Below are 23,649 nucleotides of genomic sequence, written 5' to 3'. Positions count from 1 at the left end.
TATATGAAATTCCGATTAAAATTTTCTCATTATAATAACTTATTAGTTTTATTCATTGAAATAAACTATAATTTTAGTTTGAGTAGGGCAAATTATGAATTTTAAAGAGTGATAAATCATGATTATTTTAACTCTAATTTTAAATTAAAATTTGTTTTTTATTTTGATAAATTTTGCTCTTTTCCAATATTATAAATTTATTAATAAATAAATAAATAAATAAATATATATATATATATATATATATATATATATATATATATATATTTTAAAGTGCTTTGTTCTGAAAAAGGAATTTTTACAGAATAATAAATTTAAAAATGTTATAAGTTTTTCCAAATGCAGTTGACATTTCTTCCATAATATAATTTGCATTTATTTCCTCAATATGGTTTGGAGCTTTTTGTATTCAAATACAAATATATATTTTTAAATTAATAATTATAGAATTTTTTCCTTCAATATAATATACATATGGAACTTCTCCTTCATTACAATAAATTTGGAATTTTTTTCTAGCAATATAATAAATTTGGAAGTTTTGTCCTTCAGTATAATATCAACATAAAATTTTTACCTTCAACATGGGATTTTCTTTCCAATATGAAACAAAATTGAGACTTTTTTGTGTATATATTTATATATAGTAATATAGTTAATTCAGACATTTTTGTATGTGCACAATAAATTCAGAATTCAGTATAATCAATTTATGAATTTCGCAGTATGTAAACGCATAAAATGAAATTCAACGTAAAAAATATTAACAAAATATATATTTTTTTAAAATTTAATGATTGAAATGAACCACTACTTACATGTGATGTAAATTTTTCATGTGTTCAATCAAAAAAAATTCCTCTATAGCACTTACATCAGCAACACTTCACACACTACGAGACACTGTACTTATATTAGATCCATGAATGAATGGAGTTATTTCAACTCCTCTCAATGACACAACAAATGTATTTCTATGAGATTTCTCAATGAGATACTTCCCAGAGTAACACGTCTTGAAGTTATTTATTTTTCCGAATGAAATATAGCACTGATACAAATTCTACTGCTGTTTTTTTTTTCCCCTCCAATGAGATATTATTCGTTTGACACACACGGTATGTATAAAAAAAAAAAAATTGTGCAAGTTTTGTGAAGTGAGTTCAGAGAACCACCGACCGACCGATCGACTTGCTGCCACGGTCACCGACAAAATTATGCCGGTCCCGAGCTTCTAACGGTATACGAGAGAGAGTCTCTTCCCCTTACGGTTGAAAAAACGCGGCGGCGGATTTCCGACGCCAACTCGACTCGCTTTTGGCGGTGAAATGATTGTTATAGAAGGACGGACGGACACATTATTTGTCCCTCGTGTTGCGTCATTATGATGACTTTTCAAGATTTTTGGAGAAGTGAGATCTTCCACAATGTGTTGCTCTTCTCTCTTCTCGCGCTTCTTTTTCTTTCTAAGGCATTTAATGATTTCTTTTCAAATAATATCGAGTCAGTTTCGTATAGTTGAACTAAATATCGAATAAGTGTAATAAATACAGTAATTATGATTTCATTCGAGGTGTTAGTTCCCAAAGTGTGACTACTCACTGGGAGGGGGGCGGGGTCACGAGAGCGTCTTAAAAATGCAAACGTCCGAATAAGAAATCTGTTTCACAGCGTAAGTAAAAATTTCACAAAACTGAAAATGTCTTAACACTCAGCTGAAAAGCTAGGGGCCGTTAAAATATTACGTAAGCAAATTTTTGGCCATTTTTGACCCCCTCTCCCCTTGTCAGAAAAATTTCGTCATCATTGCCCCTTACCTCCTAACGCATATTGGGATCAGAAACGTACGCGGGGGGGGGGGGGCATAGGGGGCTCGTGCGCCCCTTCCCCCAGAAGAAAAAACATTTTTTAATGCAAAAATATTTCAAAAAAATTATAATTTCGAAACAAAATACCTTTATATGTTGCTATAATCGATTTCTGTTAATTTCTATACTATTTGAAGGATAATAACTCAAAATTTCTCTTTAAAAATTTATTGCGACCCACACTTTAAGCCATAATGGTAAACCCTTGACCCGCAGACCAAATGGGGCCCTAAAGGTTATCTGATGTGACTTGCCCCCCCCCCCAAACCTAATATTGTAAAAATGAAAACTTGCGGCACAATTACAAATCGCTTAAATGACCCGTGGCACGATTCCAGAGCATTTAAGTGTCCCGTGGCACTTTTTCAGATCACTGAAGTAGGCTTCAATTTCACTTCACATAGGTCTAGATCACTTTCGCATTCAAAGATCACCTAAGTAACCCGCCACACAGTTACAGAAGACTTAAACGATCCGTGGCACATTTAGAGATACCTTGAGTGATATGTGGCACAGTTTTAGAGCACTTAAGCGGCCCCCGGTGCGGTTCTAGATCAATCAAGCTACTCGCGGAACATTTCCCTGATTACTTAAGTGATCCGTGGCATAATTACTGATCACTTGAGCGATATGTGAATGTGATGTCACACACAATTATTTTAGACTATGAACAATTAATAATGCTACTGTAGTCTTTATGAAGCTCTTTTGAGTGAAAAGTGATGTTATGGAAAATTTTGAAGGGCTTAAAAATATCAGGAAGAGGGAGGGCGGTGGTTAAAATTATTGTGGGCAGTATAATAGGAAATACTCCTGTGTGTGTGTGTGTGTGTGTGTGTGTGTGTGTGTGTGTGTGTGTGTGTGTGTGTGTGTGTGTGTGTGTGTGTGTGTGTGTGTGTGTGTGTGTAAAACAATTTTGTATAATAAAGTAAAAGTAGCTGTTGACTGTGCACACACAACTATTAAAATATTATGAGCATTCTCAAATAACATAACAAGTCGAACAAAATTATTCGTCCTACATAAAAAAGGAAACCGAAAATATTCTTACACTGGACCCAGTGTTTGGTAATGGTGACCTTGAGTTTGTTTACCCACTCTGAACCATTACGACTGGCAAGATAGGCATTCCGTCTGTTCATGACACCCTCTGCAGGATCCAAAGCTAAAAAAATAAGCGTGTGGGTGGTTTGAAATCTCATAATATAACAGTTCCGCCAACTAAATATCAAAAAAATAATTTGATTTCATTCATTACTGCTTACGGAGAACATTCATGAACATTGATGAAAAAAAAAAATCAAGAATGTCCCAAAAAACGGGACATATGAGCACGATATGCAAGGAGTCATTCAAAAAGCTTGGGAATCACTGATTTAAGGTATTCGACTATGTTGAAAACGTCATTTTTGAAGAAAATACCGAATTTTTCACTTTCATTTGTCATGACAATCCAATTATTTATTATTCCCAAAACAGCCCTAATTTTGCATATATATGGCGCTTAAAACCGAAGTTATGCGCACTTTAGAGTTGTGTTATTATATCATGCAATACATAAATAAAAAACTTTGAACCCGTTTTAAGAAGAATGCTATTTTACTTGAGTTTGAAACATGATTTATAAAGATTTACTAATTCTATTATTATCAATTTTCAATATGATATTCTGCCATTTACTGTTAAGGTTATGAACCAAAACCTTAGGTGTATCGCTCATATTTTTCTTATTACAGTGTTTCATACACGATATGTGGAATGAAATTGTGGAAAAATTAACAATTCAATACATTTGGGGGATATGAGCATGCCAAGCAATCCTTAAAATTGTGGTTCAGTAGCTAAATGTACAGTGAAACTAAACAAAAAGTATTCCATTCATAGAATTTTTGGCAATGTGTACTAAGTGTTTGTGTTTGTTGTGCAATAAATAAAAACACAGCATTTTTCATTCCTTGAAGTTTAATTAGTGGTAGATAAAATTCACATATGCGAATGATACGATGACTTTTTTTGCCTCAAAGTAGAGAAACTGGCATCTGATGATTGTACGCAAGAAATTATTTAATTTTTTTTAAATACGTTTCAGTGAGTATCAGGGGTGCCCGAGTGGCATGGTGGTAAGATACTCGTCTACCATCGTCAAGGTTGTTGTCAGGGTCCCGGGTTCGAACCCAAGGGAAGAAGGATATAGATAAGATATTTTCCCTAACGAACTCGAGGCGGCCACCGATAGACAACGTCTTCACTTCCAACCCATCTCACTAATGGCAGTAAATTGCAATATAGCGATATGGTCAGAGTTGGTGTTTGGTGCAGTAGTAGTGGGTATCAGGGCTGGGCAAATCTGTTGTCTCACATGGCAGAAGCATGCAAAAATTCTTAAAGGGTATATACCTTTTTCAATCACATGCACGACGCGCGCATAAAAACAAACAAACAGAAAATTAAAACATTTTCGTGTTTTTATTATGCCAATATATGCTATGAAGTAAAATAATATGTGAGGAAAATAAAAACAATACATCTGATAATGGTCACACTTCATATATATATACATATATATATGCATCTAAAAGTGGCATGAATTAAACGAAATCATAAAAATTGTCAAAATATGCATTTGAAAATGCAAATGCTGAATTATGGGTTAAAAATTTTCGAAATATGCTTTTAAAATTACCAAATGTACTAAAAAATGTGCCTTGAAAATTATTCTACATGCCCTAAAGAGCATACACAGGAATATTACAAAAAAATAAAAAAAAAGATGTAAAAATAAGGAATTTGATGTATTAAGACCTTGAAAGACTGATTTGTGATTACTGACGTTATCACACATACGGGATCAGTCATTTTGAGTCTTACCACAGTAACTGCATGGGTGCGTAATAAGACAAACATGGGTTTTTATGGCATATACACTATACCAGAATGTTTAACCAGAACGTTTACTAGGGAAACCCCTCGCCCCAGTAAAATAAATGGCATGCTTAAAACGGGCACGTTATTTGTATGAAGAATGGGTTAAAAATTTTCGAAATATGCTTTTAAAATTACCAAATGTACTAAAAAATGTGCCTTGAAAATTATTCTACTTTTCTAATTTTCTAATTGAAAAGTTTTCTAATTGAAGTATGTGTCTCTTACCGGTTGAGAAGAGAAAGGCTTGAGGAAGGACTTCCTGGACATGCTGTATAGTAAAATTTGCAAAGAGTAGATCCAAAAGCTGTATAGTAGATTTGTAAAGATAACTAATATGAGGAAATTTAGAGTAGAGCCGATTTGATGGTTTTTTGCCACCCTTTAACTGTGTAAAGTATAATTTTCTTGACTCCCCCCCCCCCCCCCACATTTATCACTTTTAGAGTTACTCCCATGCTTACGCACTCTATAGGTTCCTCTCTTCGTCCCACGCTGACGTAGTTGTTCGCTCTGTTACCCATTCGGTCATTCACATATTCGCACACTTTTTTGGTCACTCACAAGCTTGCGCACACTCTAGGGTACTCTTTTTGTCGCAGACTGACTCAAGACTTCGTCACTCGTACTCGCACAATCAATCTCTGGGTTATTTATATGATTGCACGCAAACACGCACACGCGCACACACACACGCACACACTCTGAGTTGCCATCATTTCGGTAGCACACATGGTCCCTCGCTTCCAAGATAACGTCGGATACATGGTTTTGCGCCAAGTTCTCGCATTCTTGCCTAATTTTTATAATCACTCATTCCTCAAAATCACCGCCCCTTCCGCACTTGCTGGTGCGAACTATAGCCCGCCTGGCCCCCCCCCCCCATGAATACGTCTCTTACCGAGGCATATAACCAAATATCACAAATTCTCAACTAATATCACCAATGTGTATTGACTAAAAACTATGCAATCAGTTTATATTAAATCGTAAATACATTTTAGATATATAATTTAAGGACATCTCGGAAAGCCCGCTTAGCCCCTCTGTATATACGCCTTTCACAGGGACATGTATCCAAATATCGCCAATTTCCATTATATATCACCAATTTACTAAATATCGCCAATTTATGACCAAAAATTACATCAGTGAAAATTAGATCATAAAATATATTTTAGACAGAATTTAGCACAACCGGGAGAGCTTCTCACGTCCCGGTATAATTATTCCCAGCAGAAAAAGCGGTGCGACATGAAAGTTATCGAGTAGAGCATGCTATATATAAATGTATAAAAGAAGAGAACAAGAAATCAAAGGGACGTCGAATCTTTACTTCTCTCAAGATTCAAACAAATCACTCCAGATATAATTGATTCTTTTTGAGTTCTAACGATGGCTTCTGTGAAATCCCCCTTATTCCGAACGGAATAAAAAAGAAATGTCTCGAGAGCCACTGACAGTCAACCCCCACAATTGACAATCGTTCTTCTTTCGGGACAAGGAAAAAGTACGAATGTCGAGAAGCTACACATTACCAGGTGTCGAGGTGGTGTTTCGGTAGGGAAATGTTTATCTGTTCACTTTACACTCGCGATGTAGACAAATTGAACCTCTTGTCTCCGTGTGTTGTCTCTCTCTATTTTTCTTCCACGAGACGACATTCGGAGACACTTGAAGATAAAAAGGAACGGCTGGATTTCAGAGCTTGAAGATTCTTGAAGCATCGAGAAACATCGATAAGAAACGTCAACGTACGTAGTTTTGATATCGAAGAGACTCGTGATAATTGTCATTGTTCTCTTTCCACGTAAATAAACAATTTGACATATGCAGTATCTTGAGTACATTTTGCATTATTCGTTAATATTTATACGGGGATTCTAAGATGAAATTACTCGAAATCGTACAAAAGACAAAGAAAGTATTAAAAATTGGTTTAATCATGTTATCGATATTTTATCGATGCAAATTATGGTATGAGAAATGGAAATTTTTGTGTTGTGATTATACTTAGAAAATAAATTCAGCTTTTATTGTCTTCAAAGGCGCGTTTGATTCAGGGAACCGCTATGTTCTATGGTCGATTCTCTTAGGCCGGGATTACACTATAAATGTTTGATAAAAGTCCTTTTATAAAACTTGGGCTGCATTTTTTAGAATGTAACCAATTATCTTATTGGGAGCATTTTTCAAGTTTTATACAAGTACTTTTATAAAACTTTTATACTGTGATCCCGGCCTTATAATAGCAAACTTGTTCTTTGTTCAAAGATGGACGATGAGTTCGCTCTCCTTTATAGGCGCTACATGACAGCGTCTCGCTATGAAACATGCCTATTACATTTGTAATTGTATGTATGAACTGCACCCTAATTTTCGTTCCTCGAACGCCTATTAGTCGACACCACCTGCAGAATAAATTTAATCTTAGTAAAAAATTGTACCGATGCGCGTCGATTGATACAGCGTACGCCGAAGACGCCTCTGCTATGGTAAGTTGCTCATGAGGATATGGGTTACTCAGGTGTCGAAAATTAAATCTGGTGTCCTTCAGCGGGAAATTTTAAAAGTCGTATTTCATTTTCCTTTTTTCACTCTTTTTATATACTATATAATCCCATGTTTCGCGTAAATGACGAAGAGGTACGCGATGCAAGAATTGCGACAAGGAAGAAAAAATCTGATGGGAATGGACGAAGACATGCTCACACATAGTAAAGGAGGAGGAGGATAGATAGGATAAATCATCACAAGCAAATTTCCGGACTGATGGAAAGCACCTTACTTCCGTTACCTCAAAAGAGGCAGAGTTGTGTCGGAAAAGATAGCAAATATTTATAGTAGTGGCTCCTCTTGCCCCGTGCTCGCAAGTCTCGAATTACTCGCGTCGTTCTGTAGCGCAGTGGATAGCGCGTTGGACTTCTAATCCATAGGTCCCGGGTTCGAATCCCGGCAGGGATGGTAACTCAAGTTTTGTACTCTGGTGTCCCAGTGGTAGGGCCCGCCCTTACTGTAGCGGACATAAATAGGAGGAGGATAGCGAAAATGACCGGAGGGGGTTCTGAAATGTTAGGATGTAATGATGCTGATCCCTCTGCAGAAGCTCTTTTTTCTGGAGAAACGGAGCAATCAGCAGATAGCGAAAGATCGCGATGACGAAAAACTTGTTTGTTCAAATCGCGCACTTAGTTGAGTGGCCTCTTTCCTCTCCTTTGATTCGTTCCTCGAGTATGGGTTTTGTAGAACCTACCGTCTCACCGCAGAGAGCAAGAGGACTACACAACGGTATAGTTATTCATCCATTGCATTTAACGCACTATGAGTTGAGGAAAAATTCATAGTTTAAAAAATTAATTGCAGATGGCAGCACTACACATAACAAGTATCACACACAAACAAATTTCACGGAAGGTTCACCATACATACACACACATTCCAATATCTACCAATTCGTTAGAAGTTCCGCAGAGGAATATATTTATCACACCGGCAATTTTCTCCGTCCTCTTCTAGTATGCGCGGACATCGCTTCCTCCACCCTTAAGGCTTTTTCTTCTTCGTAGTCGCTACGCTCGTATCTCTTCGCTTCACTATGATCGCATCCTTAGAGGTGTGCGAAAGGCGTGGCCACACCGGGCTCCAGACTCACAGTTGTAAAAGTGAAACAAATTCGTACACACAGTAATAAATCATCGAACTAACCCTTTTTTTCATTCAAAATCAAAAGAGAATTTGAAAAATAGATATTTCCTCAGGGTGACTGAATGGATTTTTGTTCTTAGTTGTGGGCCAAAGTGACCCAGAGCCAAGATTTCAACGAGAAACAAACCCCTCCCCAATTATTGAAGTTCAATTCTAAAATGATTTTCTCCTTAATTCTGGTTGTTCACAAGCTCTAGAATTATTTCTTACATTAATTCGGAGTTTTCATTTATTCTGGAATTATTTCTTTCTTTCATTAGATAAACTAATATTAATTTGTTTTGAACTTATAACTTTTTCCACTAATTTAAAAATTTCTTCCGTTGGGAATTTTTATCTGTTTAAAATTTCCATTAATTTGCTTTTAATTGTGGTTATATTTTTTGAATCAATATTTTCTAGCACTCGTGTATTCTGTAATAATATATATTTTTTTTTCGAAGACGATTCCTCTCCCTAACAAAGTATATGCTATCAGGGGTAAAAGCTCCCCAACAGGAATATTTTTAGGACTCCGAAATTGCCAAGACACATGACTTGCTACTGTTGTTGCGCCGAGCACCGCACCCGTTAAGGGGTCGCCCCCATTTTTCATCACTGGGGGCTTAAAGTTTAAGCAAAACTCAAACTATAGTCCGCGGATATTTCCGCGACGATGGTGTAGGTGGTCTGTAGCCAGAGTTGATTACATTAATTTAAAGTTGGAAATCGATTAAAATTTCTGAGTGGTGAATCAAAACTTTTTAATCGATTAATCGAATATTTCTTTGAGACACTATAATACTAAAACGGAGGAAGGCCACGGAAAGTTTGCCGGGAGAAAGTTGGCGGGAAAGGCCACGTTTTTTGTTATGTCTGTCTATGGATGCTGTCTCGAATTATCCAGCAACGACTGTTGCTCAATATCGTTCAACAAGGACAGCGAGAGAAAGGAATGCCACTCACTTTATCGGAATTATGAGAATATCAATATGTGACAGTACCGAGGTTGGAGAGGTTTCTACTTAAACATATGAAATTCAGAAATTTGACAGTGTGCACTCGTCGGCACGGACAGTGCAGTATTCCTTTTGCGTGAGAATGTATACAGACAAGCTGTTGGCGTTCCGGAATTGATGAGTAAGCCCATACTATTATCTGGAATTGGAGCGGGACAGGTGTGGACTAAAGGATAATTTGAACAGGAAGTTGAGTTGGAAATGGTTTGACCCTTACGTGGCATGTTGTACCCACAACACAACTGAGCTTTCAAGCAGTGAAATTGGAATTGGAATCCGATAATAATCCACGAATTATAACGATTGTTAGTATTTGTGTCATCTATTAGCAAATTTTTGTACTTATATGAACAATGAGCACACTATCTGAATGATCTTATCTGAATTTAATGTAATTTGGACCAGGGAGAAACTCTCAACGATCTGAGTTGACAACGTTTAATTCCAATAATACTATTTCCGTGAAACACACTCTAGCATTTTAAAATATTCTTTTACGAGAGTTTAATTAATGAATAGTACATATGGCGATGGTCGCTTCTAAAATCTACTAATACTAGTACAGTGGGGTTTTTTCCCACACCCAAGTGAGAAATATTGGTAGAGGCCCTGATGGAGCCCGACATCCTTGAAGATGAAGGAGGGCTTCATTGCAAATGAGAGAGAGAGAGAGAGAGAGAAACTAATTGAATATGACCTAATTAGTAGATCCAACTGCTTGCACAAACTTCAACGGTTTCACGTCCTCCAGAATCTTTCCTCATCCCCAGAAGCTTTTCCGCAAATAAAATTCCAATCTCCTTGAACGTTTTCGTGCGACATCTGAACTCGCGTTTATTAGCGGATGTTTATCTAGCCTAACTATCAGAACTCATTAGATCCGACTGCTTTATCAAACACTTCTGATAGTTACCGGCCGGATTTCGTTCCCAACTTTTGCTCTTGTTTGTTCAATGAATTGCAAGCTCCCCTCTTTATTTGAGATATCTCATGTCAGAGGGTATCTTATAGAGACAGAACTTCAGTATTTCCTCCAACAGAATAGCATCTTCAGCATTTGAAAAGTTTCTTAGACACCTACCGAAGCGATTTTCGAACCAGATAACAAAAACTGGACATTAATGAATATCCACAAACATTTTGAACTGATATCGTTTGTAATTTATTTGATATATGGTACTCCCCACCTTTAATTTTACTAAAAGTCCAATTTAAGGTTAACCAGGACCCCCTCCCCGTTCATTAAACTCTAGTCCCACAGGGAGGAGATGCTCTCCAAGACATTGTCGCGTCTCGGACAGCATAATATAAATGGTGATTTTTACATGTTAAATATTTATAACTTGATGGTTTTCTCACTTTGAGGCGGCGGCAAGTCGAGTCTGTGCATTCGGTACCCGGTATTCGCCGATTTCATTCATTAAGAGGAATTTTGTAAAGGCTTAATTCTAGGTTGACCAGACGTCCTATTCGTACCAGTCCAAACGGATTGATATTTGAGGTGCCGTGGGAGAATGCAATAATTAAATTTAGTGAAAGAAATATTTGGTGCAAAATGTCATGCAGGAACATTCGAGTGAATGTAACCAATAGGCTTATGAGTTTCCTTTTTTCAAGATTTGTAAAAGATCTTTTATCAAACTTTTATTGAGTTGCAGCAAACCTGCCTAATGTTGGCCTTAGATGAAGTTTTTGAATGAATATCTTAGACAATTTTTTCTGATTCACCAGTTTTCGCACACCGAACATGGATGGGCATTCACACGTATTTTGAACCGCGGTGTCAATACAGTGTGTTTGATATATTCCCCAGATTCTTAATAAATACCAAATTTCAGGTTGACCAGACGTCCCGGTTGGAAAGATCTATCCGTACTGATACTCGAGTCTTAAAAGGAGAACATAATGTAGTTTATTTTAGTGATTATGGTGGGGTCATTAATGAGCAATATTTGGTACAAAATTGCAATATTTGTGGTGTTTCGTAAGAATGTACAAGTTGGAAACAGTTTTGCATTCATAAAATTCGTGGTTCTTAAATGAAAGATCTATGGACCCCTTGGAAAGTTTTCAACTCTCAAATTTTCAACATTCAACAAGCCGTGAGATTGGATGAGAAACAATTACCTTATAGCAGTTATGTTTAACCTAAGGATCGTGGCCCAAACTTGGGTCAAAAGGCTTCCGAGATGGGTAGTTCAAATCCACTTACGATCAGGGTTTTTTGACCCATCGGCCGCCATACAAATACAAATACAAATACAACGCCACAACAGGCAAAATGCCCAACGAGGTGGCTGATAAAAAGATGCCCATAAAAATATGGTTGTCATATGTTTCAAAAATACAGCAACCCAATTAAAAATGCAATTAACACAAATTACAAACAATATATACACATGATAAAATATTATACGATGCCCATAAAGATTACTTATGGTTGTCTTATTCTAAGAATGGATAGCTTCTCGATTTACCCCAACATGTTTATCGTATTTCTTTTTAAACGTGTCAATTGTGTTACAATTTACTACCTCCGGGGGTAAGCTATTCCATTTATTAACAACCCTATTGGAGAAAAATTCCCTGCGACACCATAACCTTGCATTGTCCCTCACCAATCGATACTGGTGTCCCCTTGTAAAAGCAGTCGATTGGCGGTGTACTAAAAGTTCATGGTCCATCCTATCCATCCCATTGAAAATTTTGAACACTTCGATCATATCTCCTCGACACCTGCGTTCATCCAATGTAAACATATTCAAAAAATGAAGTCTTTCTTCATAACTCAAGCCCTGTGTGCCAATAAGGACACGCGTAGCTCTTCTCTGCACCCCTTCAACCAAGTCTATGTCCCTCTGTAGGTATGGTCTCCAAAACCTTACAGCATACTCCAGTCCAGGACGAACTAAGCCTCGAAAAAGAGGAAGAATGACTTTAGAAGAACGCGAAGAGACCTTTTTGAAAATGAGACCAAGCATTCTATTCGATTTTTTGACAACCGCTGAACAATGTTCAGAAAACTTAAGTCGCTCGTCAATGAGAATTCCCAAATCGGTGACTCTAGTTGCATCCGGGATAGTGACACCATTCAACTCGTAAGAGAACCGTTGGTTGTTCGAACCAAAATGAGCGACCATGCACTTATCTACGCTAAACGTCATGCTCCATTCATTTGCCCATGCTGCAATCTTGTTTAAGTTGGTCTGGAGCAACTCCCTATCGCTTTCATTCCCGATTACTCCCATTAGCTTCACATCATCTGCGAATTTGCTAGTAATTCCATCGATACCCTGATCGAGTTTATCGATAAAAAGTGAAAAAAGTATGGGGCCAAGGACACTTCCCTGAGGAACTCCACTTGTGACGTCTGTCCAACCAGAGAATTCCCCGTTCACCATAACTCGTTGCGACCTATCTCTTAACCACGATTCTATCCAATTCAGCAAGTTGCCCCCTATTCCAATCTCGTGTAAACGCTTCAAGAGTTTGCCATGTTGGACCCGATCGAATGCCTTCTGGAAATCAAGGTAAACAACGTCGACATTTTTGCTCTTACCCAAAGCCTTAGTCACGTAATCATAGAAGCAAAGGAGGTTAGTTACACATGACTTCCCCTTCCTGAACCCATGCTGATTATCCGACAATACATTATTCTCGTCTATCCACTTCACAAACTGCCTTTTGATGATAATTTCCAAAATTTTCGAGAGGGAGCTCGTCAAACTCACTGGACGATAATTAGACACCACTTCTCTACTACCCTTCTTAAATATCGGAACAACGTTAGCCAGTTTCCAATCTCTCGGGACGATACCCTCAGCAACACTACTCCTGTATATCTGTGCGACTGGCCCCGACAATTCATTAGCACCTTCCCTGAGAACCCTGGGATAGATATCATCTGGTCCTGGTGCTTTGCTTGCACATACATTTCTTAGAAGATTTAGGACCTCCACGTCTTCCACTTGAATATCGTTGAGCGTTTTATTACCCCATGCAACACCCGTATATCGAATATCATTATCTCCATTAAAAACCGACGCGAAAAAGTCATTGAAAGCACTACACATGCCTACATTGCTCTCTACTTTTGAGCCTCCTATCGAGAGGGGGCCAACTGTCCCCTTACATCCATTATTGACGTATCGAAAAAATGATTTTGGGTCAGAGCCAATGTTATCTGCCAACCTAGATTCCACTTGCTTTTTACTATCCCTTATCGCTTTCTTCAACAGTCTTCTTTTATCAGTAAACAATGATAGGTCACCTCGTCCACTTTTATACTCTCTGAATGCTCTTTTCTTTTCAAGATAAAGGTTCCGCACGCTATCCGTGAACCATAGAGGGTGTGATGTACAAACACGCTTTTTTCGAACAAAGGGTATGACGTCGTGCAAAACAGAGGACAGCTTCGTACTAAATTCTTCCCATTGACTTACCACCCCTACTGATTCCAACCGGTCTTTGAAAACTTCCGCTAACCTTCTTCGCAAAATTGATTCACACGGGCTTCCGAGATGAGGCTTACAAATTTACTTACAGCCGGGGATTCTTGAGCTACCGGTCACGACCTGAATTGGATTCGCAGGGCCTTCTTAGATGAATCATACAAATCTCCTTACAGTACTGTCATAAATGCACTTATTGCGTTACCAATTTCACTAATTTTGAAAAACAAAACACTCCCATGGGTCGCGAAACTGATGTTCTTGATTTTGGGTCAAAGGTAAAAAGGTTAAGAACCCCGTCTTACGCATGATGAGCTGAATTTTCTTTTCCTTCAAAAGAGAGTCCGTGACTTTCATCTTATTTTCAAAGGTCCTGGCTGGTTTGTCTTATTGACATTAAGGGCCCATGGAACTCACAAGGTTAAGAACCCCTCCTCAGGCGAAATAAAAGCATGCAAGTTCTCTAGCATCGTCCTAGATTAAGTTTAAATGAAGATATTATAATATTCCCTCGGAATCAGCATGTGGTTGCACAATTTCAAAAGTTCCCAAAATATTTTGTTCAATCTAATTCTGAGTTTAAACTTCATCAAAAATATGGCTTAGGCAATTGATTCAATTTCATTCCGGTGATTTCAATAAATCGAGTTGCTACTTCCACTGCATTCAATTTGGAAAAATTCAATTAATTTTACTTTTAATCTCAAGGTGAGACTTGCCATTGAGGAACAGCTGCAACATGCAAATCAAGTGTTACGACTTTCCGTGTAACAAGCTGATATTAGGTGTATTAAATGGATGAAAGCATTGCTTTTCCTCTCTCAATCACCAGAAGCAAAATGGATAAGACACAAAAGCAAACTCGACTGTTCGCGATCATTCAATTAAATGCCAAAACATTCTAGTCTTGTCATAAAACGGAAATGTTTGTCTGTACGGAGCAGTGATTTTCAACCTGGGACCATATGCGCCCCTTTGGGGCGTGAGATAATCTAGGGGGGGGGGTGCATTGGTGGAAATCAGATGGAAGGGGGAGCCACAATATGTGGTGAAGGGACCACAGAGAGCTGTGAAGAAATAGATGAAGATTAAATCATATTTATATTATTCTATGTGTCTATGGAAGAAATAAAGCTTTAGGGGCATTCAAGTATTACGTAAGCAGATTTTCAGCCATTTTTGACCCCCCTCCGCCCTTATCAGCAAAAGTCAGCAAAACACTGATCCCCCTCTCCCCCCCCCCCTGTCAGCAAAATTTCGTCAGCATCTTAGAATATTTCATATCTTCAAAAAAGGGTTGGTTGATGACGTGAGCAACCTCCAAACTCCCCTGCCCCCTTTGTCATCAAAAGCAGAAATTCCGAAACCCCCTTCCCCCCCCCCCCCCCCATCGATGCTGAATGACCCCGTTCCAGTGAATTATGGTTGAAAAAGAAATGTGTTTTCCAAATTCTCCACGAAGCTGTCTATTGAAACAAGCTACCCATGGCCCCATATACAAAGTATGGCATACATGACGAGATCTGGTACCTGATTTTCAAAAGTAAGAATATAAATATACAGGGTGCATTGGCAAATAACAGGGTGTATGGTATTTTACTGGCGAACCGTTGATCCTGGAATCATACTTCCGATTAGAAAAAATATCCAAATAATGTGTAGTATTCATACATAGCATTCACGTTCGATCATTTTCGTCGCATAACGGCCATTTTTTGAACTCCGGGGTTAATTAGACCGGGACCTACAATTCAGGGCCGATTCCGTCCGGAAGAGTTTTTTATTATACTCACCGGAAGGTTGGTGCTCCAGCCCCTCCAGGTGTGGGACTCCCTGCGACAGCAATCTTTTTCTGCGGCCATGTCAACATCTCTGTTGTGCCCTCGCGTCAGGAAAGTTTATGAGAAGGACAAGGGTATCAAAATCGCCAAACCTCTAAACATCCTTTGGTACTTTTGGGGAGAATCTGATCGACCTGGTCTACCGCGCATATATACGAGTCATTCACGTTGCAAAAGGTAGTATAGTTATTAAAATAAAATGAAGAAAATATCTTTTCATGTGGGAAACCTGTGCTAAAAAATCAGAATATGAAGTTCCTCCTTTTATGACAACTAAAAAAAATTCCACATTTCTAAGTGCAATATTCACTGATATATACGAATTCTCGGAAAAGGGAGAAAAACAACATTTTTACCCGGATTTAATGCTATTTTTTCTCTTATACTGTAAATATTCATCTCGCATGTTTGTCATGTTCAGCTTTTCCCGTGAAATTCATTTCAACACACTTTTCCTACACTGTATTTTTCGCCAAGGGTAATTTATAAGCAATATTTGTCGATTTTACCGACAATCGGCAACATGTTTGGTGAAATGGGTGACGTCACGCATTCATTTACGGTGGTCGGCTAAAGTTAGTTTTTTTTGCGGTTCCCAAGTTCGAGGAGCAGATATGAGAGCCGATCTCCCAGTTAAAAAGTCTCACCATGGAGAACAACGGGCCTGCAACGGTGCAATTACTCAATCATATTATAGTCAAGCATTACGCGGAAACAATATTTACCTTGGTTCACACACACACATTCATGCTATGTGCGGTTGAGTAAGAGTAATATGTTGGTTGAAAGCTGCTGGTTAAGCCATAGCCACACTCGTGTCAAGGCTGTCCGAATCAGTGCTATCCGGAAACATTATTTTGAGAAGTAATTATATATATGCGTATTTGCGAAAACTGGGCCCAATATGTCCCATGGGTAAGTAGTGTGGCCGCTCCACCATTGGCAATAATCATCAAACGTTGGAGGATAGAATGCATTTGGAAGGCTGGACAAGAACCTTCCATTTTCCAACCCAAGTCAAAGGTTCCGCCTCCCTTCTAGATCCACGAATCCGTTTTGGGCACACATTGGTCGAAGAACGCTAAAAGTCGCAACACGAAGAATGTTCTGTAAAACAAAGAAAAAACGGTTCTGTCGTTCTTGGCAAATATTCGCCAAGAATTGTGACAAGCTGAGTCAGTACCTGCAACGTGCGATGTACGATTGAAGGTGTGCAGTCAGACTATGCCGCTTCTTTCCATTAGGGGAAGGAAAATATTTGCGAGTGTGGCACTGGCTTTTATCTGAAACCATCTACTATATCTCCCATATAAGCTTCCTCAGTCCTGGCGACGACACTACGTAGCACTTGAAAAAGTTCTACCAAGCTAAATGTGATGAGCAAAAGAAAAGTACTGCTTTATTATTGTAAATGATTGGGGTAGTAAATTATTCATATCTATGTGTGATAAGAACCTCATACTAGTTAAAAATAAAGAGGGAAAAACCTAAAATTCAAATCTGTTTCTGAATTAGAAAGGTTGAAAAGAATTAATCTCGACAAAAATAAATTGATACTAGCAAAATTCGGTAGTCTGTTTCTTGCCATTTCTTGTTTTCACGATAATTGGCGCCACTTCAAAGTCATAACACACGCAATGTCTGAATAATTCAGACTTTCGTATGCATTCGTGCCGCTCAATGGGAGAGGAAATATATCAGCGATTCCAGCACAAAATGTCCTATGGGGCCTTACTGCATGGGCCCTCCTGGGCACGGTCCGGGAGCCTTACAAAAAATGGGATCTGGTTGAAATTTTCCAGAGCAAGCATGTATACTTGCCCGTTAGAGCCTCGGGAAAATCGCTTTACAACGGAGCCCTCGATGCTCTTAAGACTGCCCTGCCAATGTGCTCTCTCTCGATCCTGACCAGCGCAAATTCTCACGGAATCACGCATTGACCACTGTCAAATGGTTATCTTAATGGTGACCCTCCCAACCCCTCCCCCCAAATATTTGGTACACTATATTATTTTTTTATTAGTCGACTCGTCTGCACATGTCACGATATATAATTCATATCATTTTACAAATGTTCTTGATTTTATGTATCTCACGTGTGCATGTCTATAATATTTGTAATTTGAGACAACGAATAAAATTTTTCCGATATGGCCATGGCTTCCAGGGTAATGCGCTTAAACTGTACAAGCGACAGAGCCTGTCCGTGTTTGGTAAGTAAGTACTTGCCACGCACATCTAAGCACGAAGAACGTCAAAATCCCATATTTCTTTTATTGCATCAAAAACTTTCTTTTCGCAGTAATTTTTCCTAACTTTGAAAAAATGCAAGAAATCATGGTGTTCGTGAAGGTTTTTATTGTGATTTTTAACTTGATTGAAATATTAGCGTACTTTATGGGCTCAAAAGAAAACCAAAATCAAATGAAATACATAATTAGATGTACTGTGAACAACACATCTTAGAAATGTGAGATTCCAAATCCATATTTTTATAAGTGACCATACACCTTATTGTGTTAACCAACTACGTATTTTTTCGCAATTCTAAAATGCTTTATGAAATAAAGGACATTATGAATGCAGTGGTTAATATACAGGGAACCCAATTTGAATGCTTTAGCCCTGTCTTACCCGAGCCCATCGGAAAAAAATCAGCGATTATAACCACAGGAAATAGTTCCAAGGTGTCGTCTTCAAACCAGTATGAAGATGAAGTTTAAGAACATTCACCCCACACATAAGCATATAAAATGACAATTAGTGGCGGGGAGAACTTATTAAAGCCACAAAAAATAGTTAAAAATGACAACAGTTGGCTATTCATCGCCTCTCACGCTGATTGGCGATATATCTGTAAAAATTATATTTTCATTTTCTTTTATAGGCAATCTAGCTCAGACCCTTTCCTTGTTTATCAACCGCCAGGCCACGAGTGACAGGCCGTTCCCTTTTCTCTCCCACTCATTATCCTAAATTCGCGTGTGTTGGCCGGCCGCGGCAAGGCCTTCGACTTACAAAAGTGAATGAAATGGCCCGCGGGCTTGAGAAACACAGCTCTCTCTCTCTATAGCCCTACTTTTTCTCCTTCTTTCTTTTTTTTTTCTTCTCTTTCCTTTTTTCTGTGCTGAACCTGGTCATGTGTTTTTTGAATGACGTTACTGTAGAGCAGTGTTTCCCAAAGTGGGCAATATCGCCCCCTGGTGGATGATGAAAAGGTCGATAGAAGCGAAGTATGATGGGAATTTGTTTCGGGGGAAAAATTAGTTGCACATGTCGCCACCAGAGGGCGATTTATTAAGAAATGACCCATTTAGGCAAACGTTCACAATTTTAACAATTGTTAAACACTTTTACAATTGTTACTTCAATAAAACTTGTTCCACATGATGGCCATAATTTTCAGATACGATGTGAAATCGCAAGATGGCATTCGCCACAACTGACCGAAGTGTGTGCGGAGAAATGCTCAGCAGGTGGCGTGAAATGCTACCTTTAAGGTCAGGTAAAGTCATCTTGGATTGTCACGACTTACCAGACGTTTCAAATGCCCCAAAGAAAAAATCGCATGGATTATGGTCCGGGGATCGGGGAGGTCATAGATTAGGGAAGCTCCGGCTGATGAAACGTTCATCTGTAAAATGTGTTTAAAGAACATCCTTAACACACACTGCAATGTGTGGAGGAGCTCCGCCTTGCATAAAAATTGTACCTGCAAGGCACTGACGTGCTTGCAAAGCCGGAACAATTTCGTTCTGTTCGTAAGAGCAATGCATATCGCTGATCGAACATGTCACTGGACCTATAGAACGTAACTCCACGTTGAAGTAGGGACCGAGAATAAATGATGCAGTAAATCCACACCATACCGTCACTTTTGGTGAATGCAACGGAACCTCTAAGATAGCGTGCGGATTTTCTGGTTTCCAAACTAGGCAGTTGTGAGTATTGACTGCACCATCCAAGTTAATATGCGCTTCGTCTGTCCAGAGGATATTCCAGGGTCATTCTGAATCGACCTAAACGTGAGCTAGGAACTGCGGTGAGCACCGGAGAGAGTCGAGCGTCAGAACTCATGTGGAAGCAACCGCTGCACAAGTGAAAGTTTGTACGGATAATATCGGAGGATATTCCGCATGATCTTATTGACAGTTGAACGTGACCTATCTAATGCCTGCTCGACACGCTTGACACTAGTGCTACCACGAGAATTTCAAGATCTGTCCTCTTCCACCTGAAGCGAAACCTCTTGTACTGCGTCCATAGAAACGGGTTTTCTTCCTCTTTCAGGACGAACAGCCAACGATCCTGTAGTTTCAAATTTCGTTATCATACTCCGAAGGTTTTAACATTCATTGGACCTCACCGAACCCTCTCCCAAATCCGTTATTTCCGTAGAGCAGTTACTGCGTCATTGCTGTTTTGGTAAAACAATTTGACCAAGAAAGAGCGATCTGGTAAATTACTGTCATTGTGATCAGCAAACACATTGAGAAACAATATCTCAGTGAATGTTTCTAGATTTTGTAGCAGCTGCTGCGTGGTTTCTCATAAACTTACGTTTACTACAGGTGTTAAAAGTGAAACTCCCTCTGGTGGGGCGGCTACAACTAATTTTGTTTCCCCCTGAAACAAATTCCCATCACTTCATGAAGTCCTCCACAAACGTTTACACTTTTCTGGTGACTTGTTTCGCCTGTATGCTAGTTTAAAATAGAATATTTTGATTAAAAACGCCCTGTTATAACAACACTACACCCTTGCTCTTCCTTCGTAGGATTTCCAGCGAATTGGCGCTATAATATCAAAATAGATGATAATCCCGTGTTTGGCGAACAAAAACAATAATAATAAACTGGTCCGTAAAAGGAATAACGGTAAAAAATTGGGTTTTTATTGAAGCCCTTAAAACAATAGTTAATTATTATTCGGCAGTAAAAGAAGGATGATCGAAACTGCGGGGTGACCTTCAAGGGGAATTTCATCGGTGAAAATCCCTCTTCTGTGAACATCGGTGGGAAAAAAAACGCTCCATAAAAGAGGGATGAACATTAAGACAAAAGTGTTTATTAAATCTCTTAAATAATAATTAATTACCATTTATGCGTTTGCATTAATGTGAGCGCCGCATTAATGTAAATCCACCTCAGTTTTCCATAAAGCGCTTATATTACCGGGCGGACTAATCATCGCCGTCTAACTCACAGCTGAAAAAATGGTTTTTTGTTCAAGGTGAACTATTCACCTCAAGACTAGCGCTTAGAAATTGTGAGCTCTTCATACCTAGTACATTACCAGCCAATCAGAATCAGACTACTGTAACGTTATAGAAACATCACCGTATGTGTAAAGTGCACCTCCTGCTGTTTGGCGATAATACATATAATTTAATAATACTATCATATAACGATCATAATAATAATGGTTGTATTATATAACGATAATGATACGGACATGCAATAAATACAGTGACTTGCCGCAACGCAAGTTCTATATTTCGTTTCCTAATGAATCCATTTTCATTATGAACCGATAACAAAGTAATGGGTCGGCACCCTATGAATCAATAAATAATAGCTGGTCGCACGCTTCGCGAGCCGTTAATATTGTGAACTTGATGCGACTGAACCACGTTTGGATTAAATCAGAAAAAATTGAAGCCTTTTTTAGTGATTCAATAAACGGTAACTTGTTATACGGGGGCGGCCCCCATTCTTCTGTTCGCTGTTTGGGAACACCCGCGCCCCCATTCCCGTGCTTCTGAATTGGTGGTGAATTACAATAAATCACATTTATCTTGTTCAACGGGGTTAAAAGAAAAAAGTAAAGTGTAATAAATTAATTTTTTTTCAAAAGAAGAGGGTAAGGAGGAAAAAAAATTGGATGGGTTCGAACTCACAACCGTCGTTTTGTTTGTCCCGTGAGTTTCCCGCCTTGTCAATTCTGGTTGACGGACTAGACTAGAATTTAGTAGGCCTATATCCAATTATTAAATGTCGCTAAAAATATGGTGGCGCCAAATGGATCAAAAGTTGCGGTAGCCTCGCGGTCCACTGTGCTTGACTCTGATTGCCTGGGAATGTGCAAAAGCATAAAGAGCTCACAATTTCTAAGCGCCAGTTTCCCCAAGCCATGGCCACACTCGTGTCAACATTGGTCGAAGAACGCCACCAGTCACAGAACGGTGAATGTTCTGGAAAAACTGGTTCTGTTGTTCTTAGCATATATTAGCCAAGAAATATTGGGCCAGCTTTCTAGCCGGCATTTGCAACAAATTCCCAAATTCCGCTATAGAAAATATATTTTCTTATCTATAGCGGCCTGTGCCACTGCTGCTTGGCATAAAGGAAAGGCAAATGACTATTGGGCCAAGCTTAACACGAGAGTATGGCAGCGATTGTGGGGTTAGATATAATATTGACGTCACACAATTCTCACAAACCTGGCATGTCAAGAAGTCTTTTCAAGGTCAAATTTTCATGTCATCACTATTTTTCTCGGGTTTCAAGAAATAATTATTTGTCAGAAAATGTGTGTTTTTGCTTATACTCAAAACTGATCCTCAACAGTTGAAATGATATTAAGTCAGTATTTTACCCACAGGGTGGGCAAAAAGTCCGTAGAAACATTAAAAATTGACAAAAACCGGTAAAATAACCGAAATAAAAAACGATTTGCAGGGTTTCCATCGCTAGGTCAGGAAAGCAAATAATTCAAAAAGCAGCCGATTGGTGGCGGTGACGCACACAAGTCAAAGAAAACATACGCAAACAACGACCACAATGCGTCGAAATCGTTAATTACAGCAGTATGTGTTCCACCTCACATCCAATACAGGGGATAACACATTACAGGCGAGTCACAAATCCGGCAACGGCAGAGAGCAGCAGGTCCATATACACGGTTTACAACGGTGAACTGATTGTGGATTAAGGGCGCAAGGTTTTATTGCCGTCCAATTTGCATATTTCTACCAAAGTCGCTCGTACCAGCGCCACTTATTGGCTGGTTTTTGAGTTACTTTTTCATCCTATCAAAAAAAAATTTCCCGTCACCTTTTTTTATTTCGGTTATTTTTTCCGGTTTTATTCATTTCTAAAGTTTCTAGGAGTTTTTGCCGACCCCTGTACTTGAGAATATATTTTTTTTTGCCACTTTTGTAACGTTGTGAAAATTAACGTGGGCACCACATGAGTGCAATCGCCGCAAGCTTCCAAAATTGTGTACTTGAGCGCTACGGCCAAGAAATACCGTAATTTTCAAAGTTCCTAATTGTATTAATAATTATAACTGTAATTACTTAATTGGATAAAGTATCAAGTTATCGAATCATAGCTAACAGATCAGAAGTATTCAATGTGAGTTTCTGAATTGCTGTTTCTACCATAATTCACGTTTGAAACGCATTCCAGGTACAAGAATCGATCGATTTTATACCGATTTTAAAATTTTATTTTTTTGGGGGATTTTTTTATTTTCTGTAATTTTCGTTTACATCTAAATGCATGCGGATGAGTTCCTTGAGAAGATATCTCCCGATAATAGCATTCCATTGAAGTTTCTAACTGTGAATTACTCAAATTATTCATGAATTGCCTGGAAGCGATCATTTGGGATTATGGTTACCGCCATCTGACGCGTCGGATGAATTCAGATGATTATAATTTTTTAAGATCATGATTTGGAGAAGTTGAGATGATTGCTAATTGAAGATAGAGAGTAGTATAAATGCCGCATTCTCTTAACATCAGGAAATGCCCCCCAGGTGGGGACGGTAGAGAGAGATAGACGGCTTTTTTTCTCAGCCCAAATATCAGTGAAACAGATATTTTGTGGATATGATGAGGTGAACCATTACCACCTA

The 23,649-nt window shown here is 38.6% G+C and overlaps 1 protein-coding gene and 1 non-coding gene across 4 annotated transcripts in view; one reads left to right on the top strand and one right to left on the bottom strand.

The window, feature by feature from the left end:
- The window catches only part of LOC149084428 (uncharacterized), a 410,069-nt gene extending 408,860 nt beyond the window's left edge, over positions 1-1,209 (bottom strand). For all 3 annotated transcript variants that reach the window (XM_089234820.1, XM_089234819.1, XM_089234818.1), the window contains exon 1: positions 819-1,209. The gene's annotated coding sequence lies outside the window, so the exon portion shown is untranslated. The remainder of the gene's footprint in view (positions 1-818) is intronic.
- A 6,470-nt stretch (positions 1,210-7,679) lies between these two features.
- Positions 7,680-7,754, top strand: TRNAR-UCU (transfer RNA arginine (anticodon UCU)). Its single transcript has one exon. It is a non-coding gene; the product is annotated as a tRNA-Arg (tRNA).
- Positions 7,755-23,649: the final 15,895 nt, after the last annotated feature.

This window comes from Pholcus phalangioides, unplaced genomic scaffold (assembly GCF_987345545.1).
Source record: "Pholcus phalangioides strain wild (caught in Gottingen) unplaced genomic scaffold, Ppha-v1.0 ptg000008l_1, whole genome shotgun sequence".
Lineage (NCBI taxonomy): Eukaryota > Metazoa > Arthropoda > Arachnida > Araneae > Pholcidae > Pholcus > Pholcus phalangioides.
Note: the sequence above shows the minus strand (reverse complement) of the source record. Positions and strands in the feature narration are given on the sequence as shown.